General features: G+C 41.3%; 3 long non-coding RNA genes across 3 annotated transcripts; all 3 read right to left on the reverse strand.

The window, feature by feature from the left end:
* Window positions 1-1,228: 1,228 nt before the first annotated feature.
* Window positions 1,229-7,652, reverse strand: LOC124677473. Its single transcript, XR_006994066.1, has 6 exons — window positions 7,313-7,652; window positions 6,738-6,865; window positions 5,792-5,905; window positions 4,526-4,577; window positions 2,604-2,683; window positions 1,229-1,528 (listed from the first exon to the last, which is right to left on the reverse strand). It is a non-coding gene; the product is annotated as an uncharacterized LOC124677473 (long non-coding RNA).
* Window positions 7,653-10,809: 3,157 nt separating this feature from the next.
* On the reverse strand, window positions 10,810-12,191 carry LOC124677481. Its single transcript, XR_006994067.1, has 2 exons — window positions 12,129-12,191; window positions 10,810-11,104 (listed from the first exon to the last, which is right to left on the reverse strand). It is a non-coding gene; the product is annotated as an uncharacterized LOC124677481 (long non-coding RNA).
* A 51-nt stretch (window positions 12,192-12,242) lies between these two features.
* On the reverse strand, window positions 12,243-13,937 carry LOC124677488. The gene is made up of 3 exons (XR_006994068.1): window positions 13,892-13,937; window positions 13,532-13,612; window positions 12,243-12,380 (listed from the first exon to the last, which is right to left on the reverse strand). It is a non-coding gene; the product is annotated as an uncharacterized LOC124677488 (long non-coding RNA).
* Window positions 13,938-18,535: the final 4,598 nt, after the last annotated feature.

Genomic DNA, 18,535 nt, shown 5'->3' on the forward strand with positions numbered 1-18,535 from the left:
GAGAGATGGACGGGAGGAGGATGCGTGCCTCCCGCTGGCCTCTAGCCAGTCCTATTTGGTGGTGCCATGGTGGGAGAGGAGAAAGCACGGGATGGGGAAGGGGCCGGCGGCGGCCAAGACGGCGGCGCGCTGGGAGGAGAAGGAGGGAGGCGAGCGGCACCGTGGGAGGTGAAGGGGAGAGGATAGGGCTTGCGGTAGCGACTGCCCTTTTCCCTCAGCTCGCAACCACGCGCGAGGAGAGGCTGGGCCGGGCGGACTTTCACACGACCCATGGATAAAATGCGGGTTCGTGGGAGAGCCTCGCGCCCTGGATAAAATCGACGTTGGAGATCGCGCCACGTCAGCTCGATCTGACGGCCGAAAATCCAAAGCGCTGTGAGACCCCCTATGGGGGGCATCATATACACCTTTAGATTCCATAGAAATTCAAACATCCAATTCAACCTTGGTTTCAGACTAAATGTGTAGGATCGAGGCGCTTTTATTGTGCTTTCATGTGTTCATCTGAAGGACCACCCATGTAGTTTCATGTTTTACAATCCTCTGCTTTCCACAGGCAAACATTTTTATTCGAAGTGAAAGTCCCAGGGGCTCCCAATTTCATTGAAACGGAACCAACAAAACATCAGTTTTGCGTTTGTGTCTTAACATCCAAACGGAACAGAACGACCGGCATCTGACGATAGAAACTTCCGTACACGTTTGAACGCTATTTCTTATTGCAGTTATAGGAAGCACATTTCTCGTACAAAAACACAGAAAGCCTGTGAGATTCCTGTGTTTTCCTATTCATGCATTTTTCAATCCTACAATCCAATTAGGCCTTTGTTGCTGATAGAGAAAGATGATCACAACGGACGTGTTTAGTCTTTTTACAAATTTATTTGCCTACATACTCCACACTGGCAACGAGCCAGTAGTAAGAGTCACGGCGGAGTGAAACTGCTGTTCAACCTTAGGATCCTAGCAGATTAAGACCGAGAAATTCCAACGTTTTGCATTCATGTAAGGTATTATTTAAACTAAATTTAGATGTGCGCCTTGGCGCACGACCCTACGGAGATCACACCAATCTAAACGTAAATGGAGATACATTTTATTGGATTTGAAAAGCAAAGCCAATAGGACCAAAGCTATACTTCAACACATGTAACCAGAACATGTAACCAGAACGGGGAAAATAACAGAATGTGGCAGAATAACTAATACTCCCTCTGATCCATAATAAGTATCGGGGAATTATTGCACATAGCACTGATAATAAGAGTGAAACAAACCAGTAGTAAATCAGAAATATATACACAAATCTTTTTTTCCGAAGAAGCACACCACATGACGAAAGAAACTACAGAACTAAGCAGCTGATAGTAGCTTGAAGCAAAAGCACTCAAATACAACCATTGCACCACATGCTTGATAGTATATGTCCAATACCACAGCAAAAGGGCACAATCCTCAGATCCCACAGTAGGTAGATAAGAGGAAGCAAACAACTATCAGTGGTTCGTGTCACCTGGAAGCAGCGCTCCTGAAAAGTAAATCCGGCAGCAATCAGCGCTCAGTCGCAACTTACAACAATCATATGGTACACAATACAGACTCTACAACATTTTCACACATAGGACACAAAGGTAGACCGAGATGCAACATATCCATCAATAGAAGGGCACTGTTCTACCGGGGAGGCCAAATAAATCATAGTCAACACCATTTTTTTCATCTGTTAATATCATGGGTCATATTTAAATGGTATTTGGATTATTTAGGTTGCCTAGCTAAGTCACAGGTGCAGGAGTTTTCTGTATTTTTTGCATGACATTTTTCAACATGCTCGTATGGTCGTTTGTATTTAAAGAACAGTCCATGGCGCGGTATTATAAATAGAATTGTTCATCTTAATCTATAGTTATTGGTACCACAATATTTACGATTAAGACATTTTTGGATGTTGAGGATGTCCTCAACTGAAATGATCACTACGTAGGAAAACCAAGCAGTTAGCAGTACAGTTTTCCTGTTGCAGTAATAAAGATGCTTTTTACATTTATATAGCAAATGGCTTTAATTGTTAAGATGCACAAGAAAGCTCAACAATCTTCTTTCCAGATGTACATAAGCAAACACTATTTTGCTGGTATTTGATCGTTGTCGTTAAGGTCTAGAAAGGAACATCCGACTGAATTTACATATCATACAAATAACGTAGTAGAAATGTACTACTGTACTGAGTCTTGTCCCCCACTTTCAGATGCTATCAAAGCAATTCATAACATGAGAATGGTTGAGAAAGAAGTATAGATACCCCCACAACTTTCTGAAAAGGAACAGAAAACCCCCTCAAGTTAAAACTGGGGTACATAACCCCCACAACTTTGTAAAACCGGACAGAGAACCCCTTATGTACCCCAGGTTTAACTTTAGGGGGTTATCTGCCCCTTTTCTGAAAGTTACGGGGGTTGCGTATACTTCTTTCGAATGGTTGATGGTTATGACTGTTGATATGTTTGTGTACAGAGTTCTTGCAAAATATAACAGACATTATATGATCGATGTGAGAAGCACCATTTAATACGAACTCGAGATAAAAAAAAATAAGAACTTACAAAGTAGAAAATTTGAATGGCACCACGATCAATCCTCCCGAGAGGATCCTTGGTAGGGGATAGCGGGTTTGCGAGAGCACCTGAATAAGACCACAAATTTCCTGGAAATCTTAATTTTCATAGGATAACAATTATGAGAAAAGCTAGGCACGATGGAAAATGGGAACGCAACAAGGAACCATAATAATTGAATTTGGAAGAATCTATATAGATCAAATATTTGATGGAAACTTCCTTGTAAAATTAATTTGTTCCCAATATATATTTTAGTACCGAGAAAAATATTTATATCATCACGTTTGGTGAAGCTAGGAATTCGATTGTTCGGATCCCTGTACCAACAACTGGATGCATAGAAATAGCTTGTCGTATTTAGCATACAGTTTAGCAGCACGAATTGCTAGCTCTTTACCTTTTAACCGAGCCCAACCCCACCGTTCTAAGATTACCGTAGCCAATCTAACCACTAAGTAGAGAAAGTAAACCAAAGTGCATAATCGTAACCTTTTAGAGTCCATATAATTTGGAGTGTACTGTTAAAACGATGTGTTAAACACACCAATAATGAGTAGTTAAATCAGCAGTAGCATGGCAGATATTTATGATCCAAATCAGATCAATCATCTTTGTTTTCAAGGCTGAATCGGTGGGCTTCTCATTTTGTGGACAGCTATGTCTTTTCTGGAATTCTTATATGAGTAATAGAGTAAGTATAATTATAATAAAACCTCAATTTATTGATCTCTCAGTACTAACAATACAAACACGAGCAAATATCATGCTTTCACATTTAGGGAAGCCATTTCCCACCAACATCAAGTACCACCCTATGCAGCTTGTGAAAAACACACAAAAATAAGAAAGTATACTTTTTCTGTGGAATGATTTAAGAAATATAGCAAGGAGAATATTTGGAAGAGGCCTCTTAGCTAGCATATAATTAAGTACATGATATGCCATTTTCTGTTGCAGCACATCCCTGCAATCTATTTTCCTTTGCAATCTATTTTCCTTTGCAGGCAAAAAATCCCTTTTGGTTGTGTAAACATAGTCTAATTTCAAATGATGGGACACATGACACCAACAAATGGAAGTAAAAAAAAATAGCAAGTGCAAGAACAGCGGCAATGCAAATATCAAAGGCCTGAACTTCAAATGGTATGTATCCAAACTTCAGCAATCTACACCATCACTGTCTAAGCTCAAATAAACTCATCCATGTTATGTGCTATGGTGGCACACTTTATTCTTGTATTATTACCATTCTGTAATCTACTTAGTGTAAATCAAGTTGCTCTTATCCATGTAAGATGATGATTAAGCAAACTTTACCTATTTCAAGAATTAAATAATCAATATAGCAAATCTAATAGTAGCAGCTCATGCTGCTTTTGATGAAAGCAAAACCAAGCTGCAGAAAATATAATGAACATGCCTATTAAGAAAAGAAGAAGGAAAGACCATCGTTTGCAGACTCTATTAGAGATCACTAAAGAATAAATAGCCGAACAATGCAGAATCTATGCCTCCTCTAGCCAGGTGAATATAACCCTGTGGTGAAAGTATTGCACGTAAAATTTGTATATTAATTAACAGATTTTAAATAGTAAATTATAATTGTAGTACTTTGTACTTCAAATTTGTCTGATGGGAACACTTCAGTCCACAAACTTATAAAATGCAATCAGTTAAATTGTCAAGCCTGTCATGTTCTAAAATCCCCAATTCAATATCGACACGAGGCGACAGAGAAACAGCCTACAACCGTGGCATAGTGGAGCATGGTAGCCGCTGCTCAACAAAGTCCATTGTTCACTCCGAATTAGCCTAGTAGAATTAGAGTATATGATGGCACTAACCGTCTGCCATAACTCACTCCCCGATGGTTAAACACAACATGAATAATACATAATCGTCATTACCTTTCGAATTGGTGAAGCCCTTGGAAACTGTAATCAGCAATAAATATTTGACCTGCAATCAAGACATAACCAAATATGAGTATGAAAAACTCACTAATCTTATTTGGATACAGACTAAGAATCAGGGAACATATAATAATAATAAATTTTCTCGAGGACATCATCCATAAAAGGAAGCAATCTATGGAGATTTCGTTGACAGAAAGCACTATCAGCCTCAGAGTAAAGTCTGTAGACTTAAAGCACATCATGATATATTTTTTTGGGCAGCATCTGTAATGTAAGATAACATGATAGGATCATATATAAGCTGCTCGTACTACAAATGTGGCATGCATGGTTATTTACCAGCTAAGAATGGAAGGCAGTACCCCAAAAAAAAGCACATCCAATCAATGAGAATGAGGAACATCTGTTGGTATATCTGTGCCACAAAATTAGTTATAGAGATGCAGTTTATTGCATAAGAGTTATTTCTGTCACTGAAAGCTGAGATTTCCACATATGACCAGTAATGCAAGCCTTAAGCTGATGACAAATAGTTTCGCGGCACTAACTATATTACCAAACATTGTAAAATAACAACCACGATAATATCCAATAAACAATCGAAGGGATCAATAGTTGAGAAAGCAAGATAAATCCAGGAAGTGAAGGCGTGCTTATGGCTTAGGAAAATTCTTTTGAAGGTCCTAAATTCATACACACATATGGCATGATTTGTAACTACCTAGAAACAGGACTGAGAAAGGGAGATAAATAATTATGGTCTGCACAGAGCTTCGTAAATGAGTACGGGATTCATATCAACAGTTTGTACAGCATTTCCACAAGTGAATATTATAGCATGATTTTGGTTTTCAAGTTTACCGTCTCCAAGCTTTGGATTGCCAAGCAACTTAGCTGATTAAATTTCCTGCTACAGATAATTTATTTTGGTGATACTGAAACACATTGTAAAACAATGAACCATGTTGAAGTTTATAGTTGAAGATATTGACTTCCTTGAGAATGCAACGGTCAGGATACTATAGTGGTGCCAATATAAATAAGTTACATGTCATCAAGTATAAGGATATGAGAACTGCACACAACAGACCAGAACAATCTCCAGGAACTAACGTACTGTAGCCATTAAAGTGTGAAAAGGGAAAAATAACAGATGAAACCCAAGAATACTGTTCTTAACAGTTAAAACGGTGCTTCAGAGAATCGGCAATAGCAATTGAGCATTATGCAGGAGGAAAGGCGTCCAAAACCACTAACCTTGTCCTTTCCATGGATGTCAGATTTAACAAGCTTCAAGTAATACTCAGTGTTGGGCTTTCCATTCCTAATGCTCTCGACAACATCAATGTAAGCAATCTGAGATCTTCATTTCTGGGAAAGAAACAAAAAATTGAGATGATGTACTGGTGAAGCAGTATATAATACCCACAAAAAGAAAGATCTAACCAGTTTGGTCACTGATTCAAAGATCAGGAGCAGCGCTTCTCTTACCGTGAATGCAGATCATCAAGCAAATCATACGATAGAGATGCCAAATTTATGTGAAATGACAACCACTATAGGAAATAAGAAGTTCTAGGAATCTAAATATGAGGTAGTAATCACTTTGTATTTTTTTCAAATACTGCATGCGTACACTTTCTACAGTATTAAAGATGCTTTCGTATAGGAAAGAGTGAAATATATTGAATGGATAGAAATGTTCAAGCTAACAGAAAAAGAGCAAGAAGATTATGTTCAGCTCATTCAGTAAAGACAGAGCATAAACATCATATTTGTCTATCGCAACTTTGGATGCATATATCCTTAACTGGTATAAAAATATATACCAGTTCTATGCACCTGGATGCCTTCGATTTTTTCCCAGAATTTCTACTGCACATCCAATATGGACATGCAACGTCACAACCTTAATTTTTCTCAAAAAAATAGTAAGTATTATAAGCTGCACCAGCATAACCAAAACTACTTTGCAAGTGACTTATCTCTAGATCTGATCTCTTCCACAAAGTAGGCAAATATTGTGTCCTTTGCAGAAGGTATTTCAATGGGCCTTCATTGTTGTTCTATGATAAAAACTATGATGGCTAAGCAGTATACACAGAAGAATCGTGAAATGAAAAATATATAATACGAGATGGGCACATGACAACTAATTGTTGCAGAAGGGCATTTGTATTTAGGGGAAATTTGAAGAACATACCTTTCCAGCATCACTGCAGAATTCTGGACATGTCATATCTCTTAGAATTTTCCGCTTCTTTAATTTATGAAGTTCACTGATCCTTGCCTCGGTCATGCCCAACCTGGATTTCCAACAGGATCTTTGGTCTACAATGGAAAATAGCAAGGTGCAATATGATGCAATTATTTGCATGCCCATAAGTGATACAACTCGGAAATCATTATTATCATCTTATACTTTTTATTTATTTTTCATACAGCTCTCCAAACCAGCAATCGACAAAAACCAGACATGAAGTAAGCTATATCCAATCCAGCACTTGATATCATCAACAATAAGAGACCTACACGAGCTAGAGGAGGCAAACAAGGCTAGAAGTCAAACTGCAGCCCGCTCATGCATAAATAACAAACCAGACGCATCCAAATAAAAGAACCAGTGCCAACTCAAAAGGTGTTTATACACGTCATCGAAAGCAAGAGTAGATATTAGCCGGGGAATCAATTATTGTGGCCTTGGATATGAAATTACCTAGCTTGCTTGAGAATGACCAAATCTAGTTGGAATTATTGTGGCCTTGGATATGAAATTACCTAGATTTGCTTGAGAATCACCAAATCTAGTTGGGGATGATGATCTTCTGATCCCGTTCTCTGCCCTGGCTCCCTTCTTTTTGGCTGCGGCTTGATCCCTCCCCTTTTTCCGAACAACTGCAAATTGCCTTCTTCCTCATCTCTTCCTTCCCAACTCTTTGTCTCCCTAGTGCTTGGCTCCCCTATGCGATGGGGATGGCGTGAGAAATGTGGTTCACGGAGGTGCTTTAGCAGCAGCTCGAGAGAGGGAGATGTAGGGGACCACGTGTGGATCGAGTCCTCCTTCTGACCGGCAGGCGCACCGAGGAAAACGGAGGAGGGCTCGGTGGCTGAGCTTCGACCGCTGATCCCTCGCGTGCTACTCCAGGGCCGGCCAGCCGCCGCTGTTCCGCGGCCAGCGAGCGCAGGCGCCGCCGCTCTTCCGCATCCGCGTCTCCGGCGGGCTTCTTGAGTTCTTGGCCATCCCGATGCGCCTGCTATAGGGGAGGTGGAGGGGACGCGAGAGTTGATTGGGGGTGGAGGGAGGAGACGAGTCCCTCAGCGTTCTACTCCAGGCCAGCCGCCGTTCTTCCACGGCCAGCGCGCGCAGCCGCCGCCGCCCTTCTGTGGCCAGCGAGCGCAGGCGCAGGCGCCGCCAAGGGAAGGGCACGCGGGCGTCTCGGAGGCTGCTAGGTTTTCACCGTGGGCTGCTCATTTATACTGCCTTGGTGAAAAAATATCGACGGCGGAAATCTAATGGAACGCGGCATCGAACAGCCACAAATCCAAACGAACCAGGAGGCTCCGTGAGGGGGCATCATATATGGTAAACACTATACTTCGGAGTCCGATGAGAAGCAAAGTATCGGACCGATTCGGCGCCATCCATCTCGTCTTCATCGAACGGCTGTTTCATTTTTTTTTTCTCCAGTTAGCCATGCAATTTGCCAACCTGAAATCCCGATATTTATGGTCAATTATTGATCTTCCGCATCGTTTCCGAAAACGCATCCCCAAATCGATCCCCGCTGCCAGCGAGCCGACGACCCTGCTCACCTTGCCTCATCTCTCCCCACCATGCCGCATCCTCCCATACAGGCTGACACCTCCGCCTTCATCCGGTTCGCCGGCGCATCAGTAATAGTCGGCCCGGCGCTCATTACTTCCTCCGCCGGCGCGTCTACCGGCTTTTCTCCCTGCGGCGGCCGGCAGTAATACCGATCACCAGGCTCCAAGGGGCACATGGTTGAGGAAGCTCACTCGCGCACGAGCACATTTTGGGTACCATCCGCAGCAGGTGCGGCAGGCTCCACCAATCAGGTCCAATTCGCCCTAGATTTCTTCAACTACATCTTTGCAGCAGCACCATGTATATTATCGTTTATAATTTTCTACGCTTTTTGCTAGGACTCTCAAGTCGTTGTGGTAGCAGTATTTAATTGATACGGAGATCCAGCGCCTAATATATGTGTATATGAAATTTGTGCTTACTTGATTGGCAATAAGGTATGCTAGTATGAATATGTCTATGGTTCTTGTATCTCCTACACACAAAGTAAGATGCACTGCAGCGAGCTTCCTCAGTATGTATATTCGTTTCCAGTTTACAAGCGAATTTAAGCATTACGATTACCTATATCTTTGCAGCAGCGACATGGTGATTTTCGTTTATAAAGCTCTACGCTTCCACTAGGTTTCCCAAATGCTCTGATAGCAATGTATGATGATTGGCAATATATATGCAATATGTGCTTACCTGATTAGCGATACAGTCATGCTTCTTAAGTTTGTATTCATGATTCTTATATCTCCGCCAATGTAATTTGTGTGCTTCCACACACTACTTGTTATGTTCTGTTCCCCTGACTTGTATGCTTCTTGCTTTGAACATGCTTCCAAACCATTATAGATTGTTGATCAAGGTGATTCCAGCATCACAAAATTTGCGGCAAACATTGCTATAATTATATTTTCAAATTTCTCTGCTTCTACATAGTATACTCATTATGCTTCATTGCCACAAATCTAGATGCATCTTTTTGTCCGTGCTTCCCAACTAGTATTTTTGTCAGCTGTCATCTAATTGTGCATCGGTACTCACATGATTTATCAAAGGATCGTATGCTTTTTCCTAAAGGAAAATATCACCAATGCTTTCCTTCTTTTATCATCCATGTTGTTAATGGCTACGATTTTTAAATTTTCAGCACATATCTACATACTTCCAATTGGTATAAGACATGTTGTGATAGCTACAGAGTTTTGCTTTCGACAATCCATGCTTCTCAGTCTCCTATATGTTGTGATAGGAACATAGTTTTGATTCAGAACACCCATGCTTCACATGTCTCTTATGTGCATCCATTTGTTTCTACCAGGACACGACCACAGTCGATGAACCCCTGCCGTTCTTCGTCATCCTTGCTCGCGAACGTAGCTCTGATCTGGACGCTCCTTTTGAACATTCGTCTACACAGCGGTGGTCATGTCCAAGCATTCTTCGTCCCAGCAGGGCTTGCTTCCGTAGGCTCGGGGCTTGCATCTTCTTTATGACCCATTGTTGTATATGGAAACAAATTCAGATATCAATAGAAGCAGATACTATTTCATGTAGATGCAGAAATTATATTATTTTCGAAGCAATGATGATAGAAGCATATATTTGCTTCGCTGGAAGCCAACATTGTAAATTTGCTTCTGTTTTTAACATCATATACTGATGGAAGCGTATATTTGTTTCACTAGAAGCAAATCAATTTTACATTGACAAATTCTCTGGTCAATTGAAGGATACCTTTTCAACGGTGGAAATAAAAAAAACTAATCGAAACAATCACCCATTGTCTTGTCTTGTAACAAAATCTCGTAGTCTAAACGAAGCACAGTATTATCGGTATAAATCAAAATTTAGTCGTACCAAAAATAAATTCATTACAACTGTAAATATATTTTCTTCATAAGGAAGCAATATTGAAAACATTTGGAGAAAAAAATTCGATTCAATCATACTATCTATCGAAGAATCTGTCTTTTCAGAAATTATTAGCTTCCATAACTTCTGAAATTCGTTTCCTAATAATCTGGGGAAGTCAATTAGAATTCAAATTAGGCAAGCCGTGGTTGACGGGATTTATTGCAAGCTAATTAACAGCTCAGATTTCTCTGTACAAGCCCACGCTTATTGGGTTGTATCGCACGGCGGAAGCAAAACGAATCAAACGGCCTAGGACTGGTCCGATGGAAAGCTAAGTATCGGGAGCCGATCCCTAGAGGTGCCCATCATATATACCCCTGGACTAGATTTAAATGTGCGCCTTGGCGCACGACCCCGTAAAATTTGCACCGATTTACAATTTGTATAAGAATGATGAAAATCGGGTGAAAAATGAAAATACGATTTTTAGATTTTACAAAACAAAGTCGGTAGGATGAAATCAATGAAGAAAAGAGGAAGTAGAGCAATATTTTGGGGCTTGCCATGGCTCGCGGCTCCGGTAAATAGTTTGTAAATTACTATATTAAGCATCTATAGATATCGACGGTAATAAAACATCAAATGGGAAAAAAAAAACTATTCGATAGCTAAAAACACTATGTAAACTGTCATTAGTACCACATGTCAAAGGTTATTGGTTGTATAGTCGGACTTCTCCATCGGAATGATGTTTATGACATGTTGTCGGAGAGAATGTCACCGGCACTTCTCTATTCGCCCTTGGTGGGTATGGTGTTGTGAATGACTTTGGAAACTGCAGTGAATGCCGCCTTGATCATGACCCTGGATGGAATCTCACCGACATCCATAGCTTAAACCTGGTAAGAAAGGATCATAGATCATATTAGCTAAGGGTAAAAGTTTGTGAATCAGGAGCCCGACTTTGGCATGGGTTCCCCATCTTTGGTAAGCGATTTGGCAATCGCTATATGAAGTGTGCATAAAAATATAAAACTAACTAAGCTATAAATGAAGAACACACATGATTTAGTCATTCCAAAATGAAATATAGAAACAACTGGTATCGATCCTTGGATTCAATTCTTAAATGGTAATTAGAAAACGAAATGTAAATGAAAATGGTACACTCTTATATCACAGATAGACATGTAGCAATGTGTTTTTGGCTGTGTTTCTAAAACTATTAATTTCTCCTATGCATTGTGCGTAGCGATGGAACAAATAGAACTCAACTTAGTAAAAAAATGATGGGTCTGGCTCACTTCTAAAAACAGAGGTATGCAAGCCACAACTTTTCCCTGTTCATTTGCCTTTGGAGACATCCTGAGATTTACAGTTTGTATAACAATGATGAAAATCAGGTGGCAAAATGTTAATATGGTTCTTTGGTTTTACATTTTTTATTTTGATCAGGTCACAACGATTTACAATTTTGCGATCCCGTATTTCACACTGTTTATCATTTTGTAATAAGCTGAGAAACATGGTAGGTTAGCATTTATACAAATCAGTGATAAAAAGGTATTTCAAAATCTTCCTATTATTCTTGGTTCTTTTCATTGGAGTTTTCGAGAAGATTTTCTTCCATTTGAGTAATACTGTAGTATTCACACTTATTGTGTCTACACTAAGATTTGGTAAGAAGAATGTTAGGATAGTTTCCATGTAAAAAAAATCAGTAAGAACCTAAGTGATCACGCCGTGACATCAATAATTTATATGGAATATAAGACACTATTTATATAGCAAGCAATATTGACTTGTGCATAGAATTATCTACATAAATTCCTCGTCAATATAGAGTACAATTATCTGCATTTCAAAAAAAAAAATCAGTATGGAAACATGCACCAAATATAGTGCTTTTTTTGTACAACTTACACGATTTGGCACACGGCCCCGTGAAATTCGCACCACCTCCTCATGGAAAAGGATGTCTTGAGCTTTGTTATGAAGACCAAAATAAGCCACAGGTAAGCCTACATTTCCAACGTCACTATGACAAAAAACATCATTATAAGGCAGCGTTGATGCTATCATAATAAGCTTAAGTACAAGGCCCTGGCACAGAGCTGAAGGATAATCTGGACCATCTAGCTTCGTCCATCTAGTTTGGTGCAGCGAAAATAGACCCTGAATACTCGGTACACATACACATTGAAAGCATGCCAACATAAACGATCATACTTGTTTCAGGGAACTGTAGGTTGTAGGTAATCTCTCTAGAGGTGGTCAAGGAATGAACTAACATGATGCAAGAAAGTTGTCATGTGAGATCATCAGAAAACTGAAAGAGCAGTACATGTAACATACATAAATATTTCAGGTGACCAATAGTCTGATTCTATGAAATAGGTTGTCACAAAACTAAAAAAGCAAGGCACACATGCTCTTTCATCCAAACACCAAAAATATTTTATGGCACATACTGAGGAGATTAAAACTCATACTTCGGACTAACGAGATACCTATTTTACGAGAAACAGAAACTCGATTATGTACTATGTGAAAATGAGCAAATTAAACTTCACCTGCAATTGAGAGGCATTACATTTCAGAAACTCTAACTAACTTATGTGATATGGTATTTTCACCTATTTGAGGTGCTTGTGCTCATTGTCCGTCTTGTAGCGTCCCTGTCACTCTACCCGCTACGCACTATCGAGGTGAGTCTCCTAGCTGTAGGCCAACTTTGATACTGCCTTTTGGCCTATTCTGTACACACCATCCAACTGATCAGAGCTCATCTCTGCTCAGGTAGCTAACAATCTAGCTCTAATGGACATGTTTACTGCGTACAATGTTGTATAAATAAGCACGAGTGATGTGCCCTAAAATCAAATTAAAGAAAAATACAAAAAAAGATCTAACGTGCTCGAGAGATCAGAACGGCGGACACGCAAAAGAACACAACCAAGAATCATTCGGTTGATTATAGTAATTCAAATTGCAGCGATCCTTTAGGTAAGCAAAAATGTTGATTTTTCAAGTGGAACAGTGCCAAAAAAGAGAAATAGCATCATAGCATCTGTGTTCTGTCAGACTGAACTCCTCTTATTTTTTGTGACATCATACCATAATTACTGTTGACCTACAGACATACCAAAAAATGCATTCATCTTTTTCATGGACACGAACAGAAGTACATATATAAACCATTAATCTTTTCCTTGAAGATAATCTAATGTACTGTATTCATGTTATTAGTAAAAAAAAAAATACGTAGATGAACTGGAGCTTCAGGGATGGGCGCATAGGGCTAGTGAATGGGCACATAGACTCACATGTGTAACTCATATAGCTATCTGAGAGACTCGGCAAGCACAACGCGAAGAAAGAACCTCAATACCAAACAGCAGCGCAACCTGCAAAACAAACGCTAGTCAACAGTTTGTAAACAACAAATGTAAGCACGAATAGATTGTCTGAGCCAATTACAGCAAACAACAACGATTTTACACCAAATTCGGTTCCATGGATTCCGTTGAAGCCAATAAATGGAAAACGAAAATAACATCAGGAATTCCAATAGATAATAGAACCCATGACAGAAATCGGGTGAAAAAAATGCTTGGTAATCATGTAGAAGAACTGTGTAGAAATTGCTTGAGCACTATGTAGAAACCGTAGAAACAATATTGTACCATATACTCCGTGCACAGCAGAGGAGTAAACTGGAACAACCCTATAAATTGAGGGTGCACGGAAGTACCAGATCAAAGCCATTGCTGCAAGGAATCACAGACATTTGATGATCACACGGATGAGTCGAAGAATATAAAAATTAAGAAAAATAAACAAAAAACACAGGTGTATCTTATGGACTATGCCACGGTACCATCAGAAAGGCATGAAAAATTAGAGAAAAAATGAATATATATCTCTGCAAGGGAAAATCATATAAATGTCCACTTAGTCAAATATAATTTCGAGACTACTATTGCAAGATTAGTGGGATTTTTTCTTTGCTTTCGCTGTACCAAAATAAACCAAACACAAATAATTTAAGTTTTCGCACTGGCCAGTCAAGGGATTGTACACTTATAAATGCAGGGGATTCTATGCAGCACTGCTTAAATAGCATCCATGCCTAATTGTAACTATCATATTGTTATATACCTTATACTATACAGATCAGCTAGAAAAGGGGGAACACGATCATCAGAAACCACGACATGCAGTCAACAGGACACAAACATTTGCCTTTTGCACCGGTAAACCATTATGGACTGGATCGGCTATAACGAATGTGTGTTTCACATCACAATCATGAAATTGAAAGTGAACAAAGAAAATATTAGGATTGTAGAGATCAGACACACGACACAAACATTTGCCTTTTGCACCTTTGTGGACTGGATTGGCAGTAACGTAGTCAAGTGCGGCCCAATCAATTCCTTATCATGTAAGTAAGATTTAATCAGCCCATTAATTTAAAAGCCATTGGCCGTCGGTGGTCAGCCAAGTAGTCATCCAGAGCAGGTAGCACATAATTCTAGAACTTCGTGAATTTGGAGACCATGATGTACTTTCACAATTCAAAAACAAGAAACTTGGGAGCGTGAAGTGCACAAAACACACATATGAGATACCTAACAATGGAACCTTGCTAGTTTTTTCTCCTAATTATTTACAAACACCATACCAGCATGTCAGAGTGATAAGGTTCCATGTGAGAGTGAGCACAACTGAATTAATAAATTTTCTTTTCACTATAGTATAATATAATTTCAACATCATTACTTAATACCGAGTGTACACAAATTGCGTACTGAAAAGTCCACCTGAAGTGTTTCGTTCTTATAGTCTTATATGGTTTTTTTATATTGGATTGCAGTTCGAGCTTGTAGAACCACAAGTGTACAACATCCCTGTAAATTATTTTCAACAGCCCTACACACTAAAATTGCACATAAGAATATTTTTATGCAGTGCTCCTTGTAATGTCCTTTTGTGCTCCATTTTTATGCTTTACAGCTTAGCATAGCAGATAGTAAGTGAGCCTCTCTGTGAGCCGATAGTTTTTTTTTTTCACTAACGGTGTAATCCATTAACTTTCACCATTGCATGTATTACAAAACCAACTGCATCAAGAATGGCATTTAGCAAAACGAAACCAATAAGGGGATCAGAATACGTATATCTACTGGATCCTATTCAGTTGACCTGAGAACTCAGCACTCACCAAGAAACCAATCCTATTGCATGAAAACGAGATTGAGTTGATGTTCAGATCTTCACGCTTACCTCGAAATTATCTCCGATGTTGACAATGAACAAGCCCTCGACTGGACTGACAGGAAACCAGATGTCATTCCTCTTGATCTGCACGCCTTGCACATTATTTACTTGGAGCACGAGAGAGCAGATCAGAATTGGAGTGTGGAGAGAAGGCGACGACTTTGTCCGGCTGCCGCATGCACAGGAGACAGGGACAGTAGTTCATCCTGAATGATTGTATCCCGCCGGCACATTTCTCGGCGATCGTTGCTGGTTCCGGTCCCAGATTCCTCGCCACTTGTGACCAAAAGAGAATCCGAGTATGTGCTTCACGAGCGGTAGAATATTTATGCAGTGTTGATCTGAATGAAATTCAGTCAGACACATGATGTTCCATCTAAGAATGTAATGGCAACACTTACAACTAAAGATTAGGAGGCGATAGTGATACTGAGACCAGAAATGATATTTATAATTAATTTTTTCTAGCAAGTAATAGAAACATATTTTAGTATAATTAAGTTGCACAGTAATGGTAGAAGTACAGTCGACAGGCAGTGAGCAATCAGATTCAGACCTGAAATTAGAAAACTGGTTAGGCCAGAACTTAGGTGGCCGACTGCGTATTGGTAAAGGATGTCATCCCAGTAAAGCTTCCGATCTTCCGAGACAACAAATCATTGGCCATAATCTTCCAACTGCACTCGCTCCTCGGAACGCCGAGTTCTTCGTCTCTGAAGGTAATTGGAAGAATCGCCGAATGTTGGCTTCATCCCCTCCATCTCATCGTCCGGAAAACAAGCCGTAATTCAACACCAATTATTTTCCATCAGGATCAGTGGTCAACTTCTTATGATTTTCTAATTACCAAGACTAAGGAATCATCCACTTGAACCACAAATTGTACATAATTATAACTGAAAAATTCAACTGAAATACAGGTACAACAACAAGGCAGTAGTGATAATTATAGAAATGTAGAATGCAAGGCTTCGTCGATATCCTCCGCCATGGCCAGCACTCATCTGATCTCTCACTTCTTGGCATAAGATGGAGGTGTGGTTCTGCGGCTCTTGCCGTTCTTCCTCTCAGCCGAGCTAGAGGAGGGGCATGGTATGGGAGATGGAATGCTAGCGTGGCGGGGGCGCTAGAGAACTCCCTCGCGGCAAGTGCCTTTGGAGATGTGCTCTCCACCACCACCAGCAGCTCATCCGGCCGGCCGTACAGCCCGCTGCTGCTCCTCTCACCTCCCGCGAAGAATAAAAGGCAGAGAGTAGCAGCGAGCTTGATCAGCGGCCCGTCCCCTACCTGCTAAGCACGGAGATGGCTTCCACTCTTCCCTATTTCCCTTCAACAACCGAGAGGAGAATCACACGGGCGACATCCCTGCTCCATCTCGATCTCGTCGACGGCGGCCATCAGAGCACCAAGAAACATCGAGCTCCATGGAGGAGGCCAACCGACGAGATGGGGATGGGACCTTGGAAGAGGAGAAGGGCGGGTGGCGGCTAGGGAGGCGGAGCGGCGGGGAGCGAGGCAACGGCTGCGGCTGGGGAGGCGGCGGCGGGGATCGAGGCGGCGGCGGGGAGCGAGGCAGCGGCTGCGGGAGCTGGGGAGGCGGCGGTTGCGGGAGGCTCGAGGGGAGGGGAGATGGCCAGAGGCGGCTGCGGGAGACGAGGATAGGGTTTGGTGCCCTTTTCCCTCTGCTCGCAGGCACGCGCGACGCGAGAGGCTGGGCCGAGAGGGCTTTACAGGACCCATGGATAAAAAGTGGGTCTGCGAGAGGGCCTCAGCGCCCTAGACGAACGGACGGACGAGATCCACCACCAAACAATATCCAACGGCTACGAGGCTCAAATCGCTGTGAAGCCCCCTATGGGGGGGCATCATATACAACGTTAGATACATTTGCATCATGCTACTGTGGTTATCAGTTAGCTAACAGATCTATGTCGTTCTTTGGTTTATTAAAGCTTTTGATGAAGATACCTGACAGTCTTAGTTACCGGTGGAGAAATGTTGTTGAATATATAAGCAAATTATCATATGAATTAATTTAAAATAATACTTGACAAATCATGACTATAGAAATAGCAGATGAACTAATCATGCAGATCAACAGAGTAGATGTTGTTGGCGGCAGCAGCAGCAGGCCAGCAGCATCGATGTTGGCGGCAGCAGCATCGGCGTTGTTGTCGCCCATGTTGAGATTGCCGAAGAGGTCATCGATGTCCGGGAAGAAGTCGTCGTTCGGGAACTCGTCGTCGGACGACGTCGTGTTGCCAGTAGTCGCGTGTAAGCGCTTCCCAAAAACCTGATTGCCCCTCACCCGTACAGGTGTACGAGAGGCAGTGTTCTGGAGTCCTACTGTCCCGCCGCTCGGTGCACGCCGAAGGACGGGATGAGGAAGACGAAGGCGGCGGCGCAATGTACTGGAAAGAGGTAGTCGCATATGGTGTCTTGTACATGCTAGTGTTCACGTCCGCACTTATATAGTGTGGTTCGGGAAGGTCATGGGGCACAGCCCATGTCCGAGGCCACGATCCAGAAAAATCGGAAGGAAACGGTTGCGTTAACGCGTCCGTTAATGACTCGTTATTAATCACACAATTAATTTCCTGAACATCAAAAACATAAACTCGCCTGGGCGAGATTCCTGAAATCCGCGGTGCGTCGTGACGTTCGTGCGTGCGTGACGAGGCGGCGGCAGAGGAGGAGGAGTGCGCGAGGGCTCTCTATCTTCTCACTCACTTACAAGGACTAGAACATCCCACCTTATATACCACTCCAACTCCCTCTCAACTAGCAGTGTGGGACTAAAGTATAGTCCCACCCCTTGCCATTCCCACATGGGCCAAGAGAATTTCAGAATTTGTATCAGGACATGGGCTAGGGCTCAAGGCGAAATTCCAGCAAATGTGACCACAAAGTCCCATTGGCACATTCAATGCCATTATTTCAGAACATTGTTTTATATACCGGTGCATGGTAGAGACTGTTAAGTTGAACTTCCACTAAAGACTTCATATTACACTAGTTTGCAAGTTTAATAGTGGACTATGCCTTGA

The sequence above is a fragment of the Lolium rigidum genome, chromosome 1 (genome assembly GCF_022539505.1).
Source record: "Lolium rigidum isolate FL_2022 chromosome 1, APGP_CSIRO_Lrig_0.1, whole genome shotgun sequence".
In the NCBI taxonomy this organism is placed as follows: Eukaryota; Viridiplantae; Streptophyta; class Magnoliopsida; order Poales; family Poaceae; genus Lolium; species Lolium rigidum.